The sequence below is a fragment of the Phyllostomus hastatus genome, unplaced genomic scaffold (assembly GCF_019186645.2).
Source record: "Phyllostomus hastatus isolate PE091 unplaced genomic scaffold, TTU_PhHast_1.1 phas_contig_150, whole genome shotgun sequence".
In the NCBI taxonomy this organism is placed as follows: domain Eukaryota; kingdom Metazoa; phylum Chordata; class Mammalia; order Chiroptera; family Phyllostomidae; genus Phyllostomus; species Phyllostomus hastatus.
Genome location: NW_025333611.1, coordinates 19,768,277 through 19,782,439, shown reverse-complemented (window position 1 = coordinate 19,782,439; position 14,163 = coordinate 19,768,277). Strand labels below are relative to the sequence as shown.

The 14,163-nt window shown below is 57.8% G+C and overlaps 1 long non-coding RNA gene across 1 annotated transcript; it reads right to left on the bottom strand.

The window, feature by feature from the left end:
• Positions 1-6,436: 6,436 nt before the first annotated feature.
• On the bottom strand, positions 6,437-13,305 carry LOC123806903. Its single transcript, XR_006783546.1, has 3 exons — positions 13,160-13,305; positions 10,709-10,815; positions 6,437-6,741 (listed from the first exon to the last, which is right to left on the bottom strand). It is a non-coding gene; the product is annotated as an uncharacterized LOC123806903 (long non-coding RNA).
• Positions 13,306-14,163: the final 858 nt, after the last annotated feature.

Below are 14,163 nucleotides of genomic sequence, written 5' to 3'. Positions count from 1 at the left end.
GAGCGGGACGGGTTTCCAGGAAGGGACTAGTGTGCAGCAGACTCGCTGATACAGGTCCCCACCCTGTCCAGTCATGTTCTAAGGAAGGGCCGGGCCTGCCACTGCAATCCAGGGAATTAGACCCTTCTCTGCTCCTCCTCCAAGTCTCTCCCATGAGCCTCCGCTGGAAAGGGCTGAGGAGAGGGGGCTAGGAATGGGGTGGGGCCACCAGAGGGGTCTGTGCTGGGAGGCAGGGGTGGGGTGTCTAGGCCGTGGCCCTGCAGCCTAACTCCAGGAGGCAGCCGGAGAGGGAAAGAGGGCTGGTTTCCTGGCAAAGCTGAAAAGCTTCAGATTTGACTTGGAAACTCATCGAGAAGTCCCTGGTGGCTGCCTCCTCAGCAACAGCCTCTCTGAAGTTGAGCCCAGGCCGGGGAGGCTGTTTTGTATAAAGGGGCTCAGGGACCTCAGTGAGGGAGAAAGGGCTGAAACCTTTCCCCCAGAATTGCAACACACGCAGCCAGCCCAGCCTCTGCACTTCCCACAGGACTGCCCTGGGGGCTGGAGAGTTCCAGCCACTGGGTCTGCCTGTGTGGGCAGGGGACCAGGAAGGGGGGGAAGGGACCCTGTCCCTAGAAGCTCACAGGTAGGGAAGGAGGGGACACCTTTTCAGGTAGCCTCAAGCCTTGTCCTGTGAGTTCCACCTTCCTGGTTCTTTTTGTCATAGCTGTGTTTAGGATGTGATTTTACTTATATAACATTTTTTTTAAATTGACCTACTTTTTAAAACTTGAATGCATTTCTTTAAAAAGGAACTCTATGCCGCTACTGTTCATAGAAGGCTCATGTCACTTGCCATACAGAGTAACCTCATAAATACAATACAATAAAAACAAAACAATGTTAAATTCTACACAGAGCCTGAGACTCCCTCTCTCTTTGACTCAGAAAAGGGGAGGGGGGTGATTAGCAGGAGGGAGAGAGACAGACTAGCCTCCGATGAAGACTTTCTCCTTGACCTGAGCTGCCAGACGGGACCCGAGATGCCCAGTTCACTTAATTTTCAGGTCAACAATGAATATTATTTTAGTACAAGCAAGCCCTAAATATTGCATAGGCCACACTTCCACTGAAAAAAAGTTATTTGCTGTTCATCTGAAATTCAAATTTAATGGGCATCCTGTATTTTTATTTGCTAAATCTGGCCACCCTACCCTTGGTGAACGACAGAGTTTTAAAAGAACAGCATTCTCGGTGCTAGGAGATGAGATGTTTGCATGCAGTGACCCTGTGCCACCAAAAATAATCTCGAGAAAGGCTGTTCTGATTCAAGGTGGAATTAAACCAAGAAAACACAAGAGTGTGGGAATTGGGAGGAGGGATAGAGCGCAGTGGTTGGGGAAATTCTTGGAGGCTCCCTGGAGGGGAAGGAGGCTTTGGGGCTGGATCCCGAGGTCCAGCAAGTTTGAGTTTGGGGCAGCGAGCTTGGAGCTCTGAACACCCTTCCCCCCTTCAACCCCAGGGCTTGAGAGACTGAGGACATGCCTCCGGGATAAAGCCTTGACCCTGCTCTCAGAGGACAGAGGGGCTTGTGTTTGAGGAACTGTGACTTATGAGCGTGAGTGGCTGCATGTGTTTGCCTAGATCACACCCTCTCGGGACACAAAAGGGCTTTTGAGGGCATCTCCTCTAATACCTCCTTAAGCCCCTGCCTACCCCATGTGAGAATCTAAAACTTGCTTGCAATCTTCCAGTGATGGGGAGCTCACTACCTACCAAGGTAGCTCTTTCCATGGTTGGGCAGCATTGACTGTGAGAAAGCCCTTCCTTCAAATGAACAGAAACCTGCCTTCCTGTAGCCTTCCATCACTGTAGATTCCTTCCTTCCATCTCTGTACATGCAGTTCCCCTCGCTTAACAAAGTGCTCCCCTGTGCCCCAGGAGGGTCCTGCACAGATTTGTCAGCTCTGATGATAGCCCCCTGGACTATAGACCCATTAAGAAAATAGACCCATTTCTTTGAACCGTACCACTTACGACTTGATTTCTAGTTCCCTCATTTGCAGGGAAACTGGTCTAGGGCCTGGGACTGGGGCCGCTGCCTGGGTGGCCCTGACTTGTGTACTATCTTCTTGTAGGGAGGAGGCGAAGGTTGCCCGTGGGTAGTACTGGGAGCCAGGGCAAGGAGAGAACCAGTAGGAGTTGCAGGAAGAGCCCTGAAGAGCTGGGCTCTGTTCCCTGTTCAGTCCTTAATTTGCTGTGGCTTCAAGCAAGTCCCTCTCCTTTCTGGCCTTAGCTCTCTCTGTTTTATGTACTGTGAGTGGTTTGGCCTATTCCCGTGGGTAAAGCCTTTTGTGCCTGTTCTGATTGACTGGTGCCGGAGAGCCCAAGTCTGGAGTTCTGTGATGAGAAGCGTTCTGAGGCAGTGTCTGGGTTCCGTGGGAAAACGGGCCGTGTGTGGGAGGCGGATGGTGCTCTGGGAACTGCACATGTGCCAGTCGTGGCCTCGAGGGGTCTGCCTGCTCTAGCAGTGCATGGCTCTGGGGTGGCAAAGCGAGATGAACCGAGAAGACGGGTGAAGTCAGGTACGGGAGGGGCTGTCCTGCCAGGAGGAGGGAGGTGCCTGCATGGTTATATGGCGGCCTGGCCCCGTCCTCTGCAGCCTGCAGACTATCACACGAGTGTTTGCCCACGCCCTGCCACCCAGACGGTCAGAGGACAGAGGGCCTCTGTGGAATCCTGTGAGCAGGCCAAGATTCAGGCTGGAGGGCGGTGTGGGAGGCAGCCAGAGAGACTGGCAGGGTGGGGTCGGGGGAGTACAGCCGAGGCTTCTCTGCCAGGGGGAAGGTCTTCAGGGAAAAAAACACGGGTCACAGCCGGGGCTTGGCTGCTACACAAAAGGGCTTTCTCCCTGCAAGGTCGGGAGGCTGGAAGGGGAAAAGCCCAAGCTCTGAGTATCTCAGAGGGGTCATTGGTAAGGAATCCCCAAACTGGGCAGGATCCCTAAAAATCAAGAAGTCCTCCCCAACCTGTGGACCGGCCTTCCTGTCGGATGGCATCTCTTACCTTTGAACACCGTCAGTGGCGGGGTCCCACCACTGCCCCAGCTCTCCCCTGGGCCCCTTCCTGGTTCTCCTGCTGTCTTACCACGTGGCCTTCGCCAAGTCCCTTCCCACCCCTCAGGCTCTCAGTCTCCCCAGCTGCAGGGGAAGGACTTGAACAGATGGCCTCTAAAAGCCCTCCCAGGTCTCAAGTTCAGGAATCCAGATTCTTCTGGCTGAGGACAATAAGCTCTAATGGTTTACAGCGTACTTTCCTACTTTCCCCTTAGTTTATCTCTCAACCACCTGGCCGGCTGGGCACAGGGAGCACTGGCCCTCCACATTTTCAGAGCATGAAGTCGAGGCCCATCGTGTGCACACCGCCAGAGGGTAGGGGCTAAGGAGCGTGGGTCACAGCCAGCCCAACTGCTTCGCCTGGTTTTCTACGTGGATTTCCGAGTAGGAAGTGTTGTGGGAAAAAATACGTGTGTCCCCTGCATTTGCAAGCTTCATGCTCTTCCAAGACTTCTGAGGTGGGAGCTAAGAAGGACCCCTCCTCGGCTGCGAAAGTTCTGGGTTAGGTGGCTTTTCCTGGGATTTAGGCAAGAGCTTCAGGTGTCCAATGGCAATAAAGAGGATTTGCAGACTCGTGACTGGAGACAGCCGGTGACAGTTTTTGAACGGAGGTTGGACACTTTCATAACACACAGAGCCGCGGAGTGTGCAGATGTCAGCTCCACAGAGTGCTGACGCTGGAAGGATCTTCAGAGCCGCCTGGTCCGTCCTTCCCTCCCTGCCCTTTACTGAGGGGAAACTGAGGCCCAGAGAGCAGAGGGATTTGGTGCAGGTGACACAGCATCCATGACAGAGACAGGAATAGAACTCGGGTCTCCTAACTTCCCAGACAGTGTTAGCCCAGCCCACGTTACACAGGGGCAGCAAGGTAGGGGGCCAGGGGAGGGGGGAGAAAGAGAGCAGGCTGGGGCCTGGGCACAGCCAGACAAGAGGTATGTGGGGTGCAGCCGCCTGCTGATAAGAGGCCCACAATGCCATTGCAAAGGGATGTTTTTATCAAGATGTAGTTTTCCCGCTGCAGACACTATTTTCTTTCTCCTGCAGACTACGCTGGTCTTCGCGATAAGGCACCTAGACATGTTCACACTAAGGCAGCCAAAACATGAGGCAGGAGGAAAAAAATTCCCCTCTTAATCTCCCCCCACTCCAGCCCACTCCCCCCTCATTTCCTCTCATTCTCTCCAAGTTCTCATGTGCCCCCCCCCCACCTCCCTGGGGCTGGCTGGCCTCTTCCTGCCTTCCAGTAAGTCCGCCCAGAGGAGCCAGGAAGGTATGTGGCCCAGAGGAGGTCAAAGGGGAGAAGCGTGGAGGGCCTCCCCTGGGAACAGGGGCCCAGGCCCCACGCTCTCCCAAGACAGCGTGCAAGGGGGGCAGCAGCGGGGGGCATGTTTTTTATGGGATTCCCCTGGAACCTTCTCTCCCTGCCCCCACAGTCTCTGAACATGAAATGCAGAGCTCTCCCTGGTTCGGGGTTTAAGCTAGAGGAGATTAGCGCTTTCCCCACTGCAGATTCCCTACTCAGTGACCCGCACTCCTGGCCCCCTAACCTAAGGCCTGATGGGAGTTTCTGGGGAAGGGGCTGTCCTGCCTACTTTTATCTGAAAGTCCCAGATTAAGAGACCTAGGCCAGACAGGAGATCTAGAACCCACCACCAGTTCCTGCTGGAGCAGTGCCTTCTGCTCTCTAGACTCTCTTGGCCTCAGTTTCCCCATCTTCCCACTCAGAAGGTTGGACTCAGATGTCCCGGCCCTGAAATCCAACCTTTGGCTTTTTCAGAAGATCCGTGTGTTCTGTGTCAGGCCTCGTGGGCGCGTGGCAAGTTGGCTGCATGGCCCCCGTGTATCAGGACCCCGCCCCTGCTCCGCTCAGGAAGTCCATGCCGCTCTTCACATCTGGATGGAATTTACCCCCCAAAGCAACTCAATTACCAGTGATCTGATCAGGGCGGCTCCTGTGTCAGCGGGGGCCCTGGCAAAGGTTGCTCTGCCAGAGACGAGGGTGCCTGGGCCTGAGGTCCTCGCCTCTCACCGCCGGGTGCCCTCCTGAGGTCCCTGGGGAGACAGAGCTCAGTCACCAGTGTCCTGCTGAACTGGGGCTGGGGACCCAAAAGGGGCTGCCACCTCCTGCCCTGTCTCAGTCCCCCTACTCACTGAAGACCTGAATCAGCACCCAGAGGCCAGAGGGACAAGGAAGGTGGGGTACGACTTTACACCACCTGGCCCAGCCAGGTGCCCAGCCAGGGGAGCCTCTGAGGGTGGTACCCTGGTGACTTGTCTTCTGCTCTGCTCCCTAGCGGGGGCGGGGGGAGGAGGCTGGGTGGTAGAGGCTAGCACCTCCCTCCCTGCAAGGCTGTAACAGTGAGGTTTTGGGAACTGAGTGGAGTGCCTTAGTGTGCCCTCCTTGGGAATTAAGGTCATCCCTCCTGTCTTCCTGCAACTTCTGCTAAGTAGGAGGCAGTGGGCTTCGGGGACTTCTGTTTCTTCAGGCCTGTATTTATCATCTCTTATTCTGAGCCTGAGAACTGCTTTCCCCACCCCTCACCCTCTGCACGCACGGCAGGGCTCCTGGGCCCAGGTGCTCTGGGCTGGAGCACACTGCACCCGTCTCAGAGTGGCCTCCCGGGAGTGGGCCCACCAGGCTGCCTGAGGGAGGGTGTGAATTGGGCCGGACTGGAAACCGAGGGGGTCAGAATCCTCAAGCACATCACAGCAGGGTCATACCTGTGAGGGCCCCCTGCCCTCCAGGGGCCACTCGTGGTCACGGGCTGTGCAATGCTGAGGCAGCAGCACGTGTGTGCACGGGCACACCTACACCACCTCCTTCCATCAGAGACTCTCACCGGGCCCACTCCAGTGTTTGCTCCAGCAACTGTCCATTAATGCTCAGCTCGGATGTGGGAACAATGGAAAGGCTGGCCCTGAATCTCACCCCTCCAGGGGATTGTGCTGTCTGGGGCAAGAAGATACTGACCTAAAAGGCAGGGAAGAGCAGGGCTGCAGCCAGGCAGGCCGCACTTGGCTGTGGGCTCTGCTGAGTTTGGGCTGGGGGGCTTCAGGGGAACAGTGTGGCCTCCCTTCCAGCCTCCTCAAAGCAAGCAGGCGATGCTCACGGAACTCCAGCGCAGTGCCTGGCACAGAGCACATGCGCCACGAAAGACTGTTGTTATTATCTCATGAAACAATTAGCACTGAGACAACCACCTCTCACTTACCCGGAAACCATCTGATGCGGAACCCGGCCGAGAACTCACATGAGGCCTCCTTCTGAAAAGGCCTCTGAGCTGTCCCCACAAGAGTGGCAAGTTCATGCATCCACGTTCATGGACCTGGCTGGTCGGCAAGCTGATGATAGGAGGGGCGGCAGATGACAGTGGGGGTAGCTCAGATCAGTGGGGGACAGGAAGGCTTCCGGAGGCCTGCGGAACCCGGCTGGCACTGGCTTGGGAAAGGCGGGAGCACTCAGGTGGGGCCGGGTTCCCAGGCATCTTGAATGTCCCTCTAACTTGTTGGCTGCACTCAGGCAATCGGGACCTGCCATGGGGTCACTGAGGGGAGGTGACAAGATGCCAGGACTTCTCCGGGAAGCTGCGTCTGCGGACCGACACTGTGTTCACTGAGGGGCGCTGCTGGAGGCGGGGCCAGGCAGGACCTGTTGGGACCCCGACAGGATTAACGCCGGTCCGTCCACGACTTGAAGCCCCAGAGGGGGATGCGCCACACCCTTTATTCCACAGAGACTCCCTCGCTCAGCGACAGCTTATCACCACCTCACAGAGGAGAGACACTGTGTCCCTAGACAGGGGTCCTTACCCTGTCAATGGCAGATTGAGACCAAGAACCCAGTTCTCCAGCTCCTGTATCAAAGCCCCGTTTTCGAGGAGGGTTTGGGGTGCTCTGCCTGCCTGTCCCCACAAAACGTGAAGACGCTTGGTGGTGGCACAGTCCTGGCAGCCTTGGGAACAGGGCTGGGGCCACTCGGGGAGTCCCCTGAAGATTCTGACCACCGACTCTGGCCTCAGGAAGTCCTGGTTAAAGGACTTGCTCCCTTACTTACTGCCAGTGTGGCCTGGAAAACTTCTGGACCTCTCCAAGCCTCAGTTTCCCCCAAATGAAGAGAATAGGCCTGCAAAGAGGGAGGCTCTTTCTCTCCTGGGAGCCCTGGAGGGTGTGGACTTGTCTCACGGCCACAGGTGCAGCCCCCGTGCCTGTGTGGGGCTTGGTGTGTGCTGGAGACGCAACATCATCGTCATAAGCTGTTCGCATTTATTACGGGCACTAGCTATGGGTCCAGCACTGTGCTCACTACACTAAATGGATGGTCAGACAGCTGGTGAGAAGGGGACTGAGCTCTGACAGAAGTGGGAAGCTGAGGCCACTGCTGGGGCTGGGGCTGGGGGGCGGGGAGAAAACTGCAGGCTCTGGGGAAGGTGCGCGGACCAGAGGCAGCTAGGGAATCAAGTGGGCCAGCAAGCACAAGCTCTGAAGACCCAGGTTCAGTTTTCTGCTCTGCCATTGTCTTGCTACGTGACGTTGACCAAGGTCTGGACCTCTCTGGGCCTCTGTTTTTCCTCCTGGAGGCACAAGACACCTGGAGCCAAGCTGTCAGGGAGGGAGGCTCCCATACCTGAGGCCTCCAGGCCTGTTGGGATCTGCCAGCCTGAAGGGGATTTCCTGGGACCGGCCCAGTTCCCAGCCCTGCTGCCGTCTCCCCTGGATGGGTGCCCAGAGTTGGGGGGGTCCCAGAGCAGCCCTCCAATGGGAAAGGCAGGCGGGCACGCTCCCAGACCACACCTTGGCCCTCCTTCTGGGCCTCTAGGGTCTCCCCGCCCCCAGCCCTGAGGTGGGACAGTGGGGGATCTCTCCTGTTGAAGGAAGAAGGCACTGCCCCGTGACCTCAAGCTCCTGATTTGCTGTGTGACCTCAGGCAAGTCCCTGCCCCTTTCTGGGCCTTGGTCTCTTGTCTCTGAAATGAGGAAGGCAGAGATTTCCAGGCTCTTTCCTAACTAACATTCTGGGGTCCTAATGGGGGTGGGGATGTCAGGAAAGAGAAATGGGATGGGGTGGGGGGCACTGGGTTCCGGGGACTTGCTTTTCCCACTACAGAGCCAGAGGCAGAAGGGGAAGAAGGGGGGCGGCGAGAGGAAAGGAGCCCCACGGCCTCCAGGTGGCTGTTCGAGGGGGCAAGGCAAGCCTGAGGTTTTGGAAACATATTTATTTTTAAGTGTCCGGTGTCACCGGGGCCGTTTTCCGAGGTTTTGAAATGCTCCAGAAGTCAGCCCGTGCCTGTGCGTGTGTGCCGAGCCGAACATGGGCTGTATTTATTCATCCTTTAGCCCGAGCCCTTAAAAATATAGACGGCTAATGTCTTCAGTATGTATGAAATATCCCATATGCTCGGAAACAAAAGGGGCTCTGTTATTAAAGTTTCATTTCCACACGCCCCCTCCCCTCCCTCCCGCCCGCCCCCCTGACACCCTGCCCTCCTCCCATCCTGCTCAGCCTGCTGGAGACAGAGCAGGATCGAGGAGGCAGGCGGGCAGCCGTGGCCGGAGCCCGGGCACAGCCGGGCCCTGCGCGAGCGCGTGCGGATGCTGGCTCCAGGTGAGGGGAGGCCTCGGAAGAGGACAGTGGCGTCTTCCAGGGGAGAGGGGTCTTGGGGGTCCCCAGGATGGCCAGGGGAGGCGTGGGGGCGAGGTGGCCCTTTTTGTGGGCGCCACCGGGGCCGGGGCCCTGGCAGGGCCCCGCTGTCTGGGACGGAAATGCCCGCTCTGCTGCTAACTGAAACCACATGTGTCTCCAGGCAGCGGGACGGAGACGCCGCCAAGCCTGGGGCTTGGGGCTCTGCGGGGAGGAGAGAGGCAGGCCGGCCCCGCCGTGTGCCTCGGGGGGTGTGTGTGTGAAGGGGCCCCCCTTGGAAAGGGTGGGGGTCTTTTGCATCTGTACAAGTGACAGCGCGTCAGAGTGTGAGTGTCCGTCTGAGTTCGGGGGGCGTGTGTGTGTGTGTGTGTTGCATGGATGAGTGTGTGTGTGAACATGTAAGCGTGTCTGCTGGTCAGTGGAGCGTCCCGCTCACAGAGCTGAACTGGCCCTCTTCTTGGCCTCCTGTGGCCCGAGTCCTGGGCAGACTTCTACCTGTCCCCCCGAGCCTGGGCGTCTGCTGGCTGCCTCCCCGGAGGGTCTGCCAGGGTGAGGAGACACTGCGGCGGGCAACAGCCCTTTTTTCTGGGACTCGCCTATGGCCGCCATCCTCCTTCGTTCTTTCTCCTCCAGCGAGTTCCGCCGTCTCCCACCTGCCAAACTTCAACCCATTTCCAAGCGAGAAAGGTTGAGGCAGAGAGCAAGGGGCTGCGAACAATCTCCCTCCCGCGTCTGTTTTCATCTTTTTCAGAATGCTCACCGCCAGGACCGTGGCATGTTCACGGCAGCCCTAGAAGGTGAGAAAACCAAGCCCAAGAGAGGGGACAGCTTCCCACAGCATCAGGGAGACACTCAGGGGGCTGTCCGGGCCTGGAGGGGGTCGGAGGACTGCTGGGACATGGGCTCAGCCCCGGGGGAAAGCCCGGAGGCTGCCCTCAGGTTCTGTGGCAGATGGAGGCCCAGGGGAGCTCCGTGCTGGGTGTCCTCTCCCTGAGGAGCGAGCCTGGCTGGGAGCTGAGCTCTGGGTCCTGGGGATGGCCCTGCCATGCCTTCCGTGGGTGTTGGACAGGTGTCCTCGACCTCCAGACCTCAGGTGCCCCGTCTCTACCGTGCCAGGCTGAGAGCCAGGAGCACGTTTCCCAAAGGGCGGTGCGCGCCTCTCTGGCAGCTCACAACGTGGTGCCATTTAAGAAGGATTGTTATTTTCACCCATGTTGGGGGAAACTATACAAAAGCACATCAGACCGGCGAGTAGATTCCAACAAAATGTAAACTACCCACATGAGTGGAGACTGAGGGCCGCCGGGAGACCCCAGGCCCTGAGCGTCTCGGCTCTCTCGAGGCTTGGACCATTTTAAATGACCACAGAGAGTCCGTGCTGGCTGTCAAAGCAAGCACCGCCAAGATGCAATCTGCTGTGTAGACCCTCTTTGGGTCCCCACAAAATAGCAGCCCTGTAATCCTGTGATTAGAGTGAAAGGCTCAGTTGTCATCTCTGAGTGTGCGTGTGCGTGCCTGTGTGCGTGCATGTGCATGTATGTGCGTGCGTGACGTGTGGGAAGGGACCAGGGATGGAGGAGGTAGAGCTGGGGAACAGATCAGCCCGTCCCTGTGATCAGGGCTGGGTGCCCAAGGTCAAAGGCAAGGAGTTTGGGAAAGAGATTGTTCTCTAACTGACATTTTCAAGTGCTCTGGCCGGCGTCAGCCTCGCTTTGAATTGCCAGGGTGGGTAAGCCGGGGGCCAGCCTGGCTTCAGCCTTTCCTGCCATTCAGCCTCGGCTCCCCGGCCACTTGGCTTTGTTTGACGTGCCAACCCAGGACTGACCTGGGAGGGGTGCAGGGGTGTGGAGGGCCCCCCAGTTACTTCTCCAGGCTGTGCTGGTTGGAGCTGGTGTCACTGAGGATGGGCCCCTGCATGCCTCCCCCTCACTGAGCAGCCGCTCTTGCTCTTATTGGTACGCATGACGATGACTGTTTACCTGCGGACCTTCGCTGCTGATGGTTCCTCCCGCAGCTCTCCAGGCAGGCACGTCCCTGCTCTCCTGCAGCGGGCGCAGCTTCCCAGACGGTTCTTTCTTGTCTCGTCCTGCAACAGGCAGAGGGCACCAAACTTTGGCTCAAGGATGGGGATGGCGTCCTGGGGTGAGGAATGAATTCATGACCCCTCCTCGGGGAGGCAGCAGGTACAGAGAAAGGAGCCCAGGGCAAACTCCTCTTGGCACCTCAGACTTCCCTCTGGCCCCAGAAGACATTGTCCTCTGTGAGGCAGAAGGAACCTCTAGCTCTGTCCTAGGAAGGAGGGACATCTGTCTGTTTCCAGGGGGTTCTTGTTTCTCTAGAAGCGTGCCTGCCCTGAGGTGGGGGGTAGGGAGAGCCCTGTGAGCTTTAGGGCCAGGCTGCCTGGAGCAGGCGGGTCAGATGGAGTCATCTGCACTCTTGGGCCCAGGTTCGAAGCTGTTTCAAATCCTGGGGAAGCAGCTGGGCAGGGTCAGAGGCACACTCCCGGCTCGCAGAACTTATCACATTCTAACCAACCTTGTGGGCCCTGCAGCTACGCCCCAGGTCAAGGGCAAACAGAGACCGGCTTTATGATGCATTGGGCAGCTTCGTGGGCATCTCTAGAGAAACCCGCCTGCCTAGGAAGTGGGGGGTGGCACTGCTGTGAGGGCAGGATGTGGGTTTAATGAAACATTCCCTAATGACACACTCTCAATTGGAAAATGGAACTGTCTATACGACCGCGGTCCCCTTAAATATGTCACCCTTGGTGGGCTAAGCCTGGGTTCCGAGGGAGGCAAGGGACTCTGGTTAAACTCAGGTTACCCACTCATGGGGATGCCCTGGGGCTCCCCGGGATTAGATCCCACCCTGCTTTCTGTGTCCTGGGTTCTGTAAAGGCAGAGTGTGGGCTGGCGACAAAGCAGCTTGTCTACAGAGCCACCTCCAGGTCTACGGGTGACGACAATGTTGACGCCAGGCAGCGGGGAGCTGAAGTTTGCTGTCGGGGAGGGAGAGACACAAAGGAGCAAAGGGGTCAAGGGCACCTGTGCCCCTCTCCCGCTGCAGCTGTGGGCCTGCGCCAGGTCCCTGTGCGTCCTCGGCTCCACCTTCCTGATCCGTAAAATGGGTTGTTGTGAAGATTCAAGAGATGACGCACACGAGCCCCGGCACACACTGTGTCTGGCACTTGTCAAATGATAGGTCGAAGGTGTCAGGCCCGTCAATAGCTCTGCTGACCGGAAGGGAGAGAGTCACTGTCATGTTACGTACGAGAGAATGACTCTGGGCGATGTGCCCTGAGATGAGGGAAAGGCGCCGACTCTTCCTCGGGCCTCTGCACCAGTCCCAGCCACACCCCTCCTGGCTGCGTAACCTCAGGAAGGTGACCTAACCACTCCGAGTCTCAGTTTCCTCATCTATAAAATCGGGAAAAAAGAGATAGAACCTACCTCATAGGGTGGTTGTGGGGATTAAATGAGCCACCCTAAAGCTCCTGGCACATAGTAGGTGCTCAGTGAATACTACCTAGCTGAATGGGAACCTGGAGGCCTGAGGCCAGGCCCTGGGCTGAGCCTCTCAATGGTCTCTCTGGTCCCCGGTCTGGGCCGCAGCCTTTGTGGAGGGTAGAACCAGGGACCAGAGGCTCGGGAGCCCCAGGAGGGCTTCTGCCCCAGGCACTAGTTTCCGATCTTGCCACAGACGCGACCAGACACCTCCTGGAAAAGTTCCGTGCCTCAGTGCCCGGGCGGTGGAGGGCAGGGACTTGGTATTCATTACCATTGCCAGCAGGAGTGCGGGACAGTTTCCTACTGAGGAATCCAGGAAACTGAGGCTGGGAGAGGGGAGGGGCCAGTGTGGGGTCAATGTGGCAGTAAGACCACGTTGGAGGCAAGAAACTGGGAAACCACTGTGGGGTGAGGGGCAGGGAAGGGCCCTGTCCCTACCCTGCCAGGGCCTCCCTCCCCGCTCTGCTCTCTGGGAGCAGGAACTGGTTAAAGGGGAACAGGGAAGGAGGGAAAGAAAGCAAACAGCCAGAGAAAAGCCTGGAGCTTGAAGTGCTGGGATTGTTTGGTCTGGCTGAGCCACCTCCTGGGCCACTCCCAGCAGCTCTGCAGACAGACTCCCACACCCCCCGCCACATGTGTGACACATACATGCACAGACACACACGCAGCCACATGCAGTCAGACGAGCACGCACACACAACACACACATGCCTGCAGATGCAAAGCGCACACAGGCACAGACACACAGTGTGGAAGCCCCGAGGTGCTGGGACGGAGGGTTTCTGCGGTTCCTTCTAGCTCCCCCTCGCCGCTCTCCCTCCCTCCCCCCTCCCCCAATCACTGACACACTGGCACAGCCCCTCACTGCAGCCACCGGAACACCTGCCGTGCCTGCGCACCTTGGGCTCTAAGCGCTTTACTTACATGAACTTGTTTAATCCTCCCAACAGCCCTAGAAGGCAAGCACTGTAATTAGCCCCGGTTTGCAGATGGAAAAACAGGCGCGGGGAGGTGAAGTGACTCGCCCGAGGTCACATCGTTGGTTCAGCGGCCCCCAGGGTGCACAGAGCTCCTCGGGGAACCGCTGCCCCACACTGTCTCTGAGGGCACCGGGCTCTGGCTCTGGGCCAGGGACTGGGATCTGCGCCGTCACCCGCACTGTCCCTGTCACGTGAAGCAGCAATGTGATATTGCCCTTTTCTCAGGCCCAGGGGAGGGCCGTGGACACGGAGCGTGGAGGAGCAGCGCTGGGCGTCCTACTGTGTGCTCAGCCAGGCTGCGGCGGCGAGGAGAGGCAGGGGTTGGGTTGGACAAACCGTCGCCTCTGCAGGGTTAGGCTCAGTGCCCTCCGGCCTGCTCCTGCAGCTTCTTCTCCCGTTGCCCCCTTTCCTCGTCTGCCCGACAGCTGGGACTGTGCCTCCATCCCCTGGACCTTGCATGTCCAGTGTGTGACACCCTCACATTCGTTCAGCCAGCCCACCATTGCCTCAGTAAGTGTGCCCTGTGCGTCTTTAATGATAGCTCTGGATAACTGTTGACAAAACATCTTTCCCTTTCATTATTTTATTTCATCCTGCGTGTGTGGAGGGAGGGGAGGGGATGATTCCTTTCTTTTATCTCGGCTCCACCACTCACTGAGAGTCCTTTCCAGCAGAGGGACAAACTAACATACCAGAGCCCTCATCAGGCTCAAAGCTTCTTGCTGAGGGAACGAATGCCGAGCAAAACAGACTCGGCGCCAGCCCTGGAGGAACCAGAATCATTGATCAGTGCTTCCTGAACCTGTCCCGTGTGCCTGGCACCAGCCTGGGGCTTCTCCCACGTCCCTTCCTTATATCCCCACGTCCTTGCCTAGGGGATGGTGCAGTTATTGGTCCCCTTTTCCAGATGGGGCAGTTGAAGCCTAGGGAGGCTAAATCGCTCCTCAT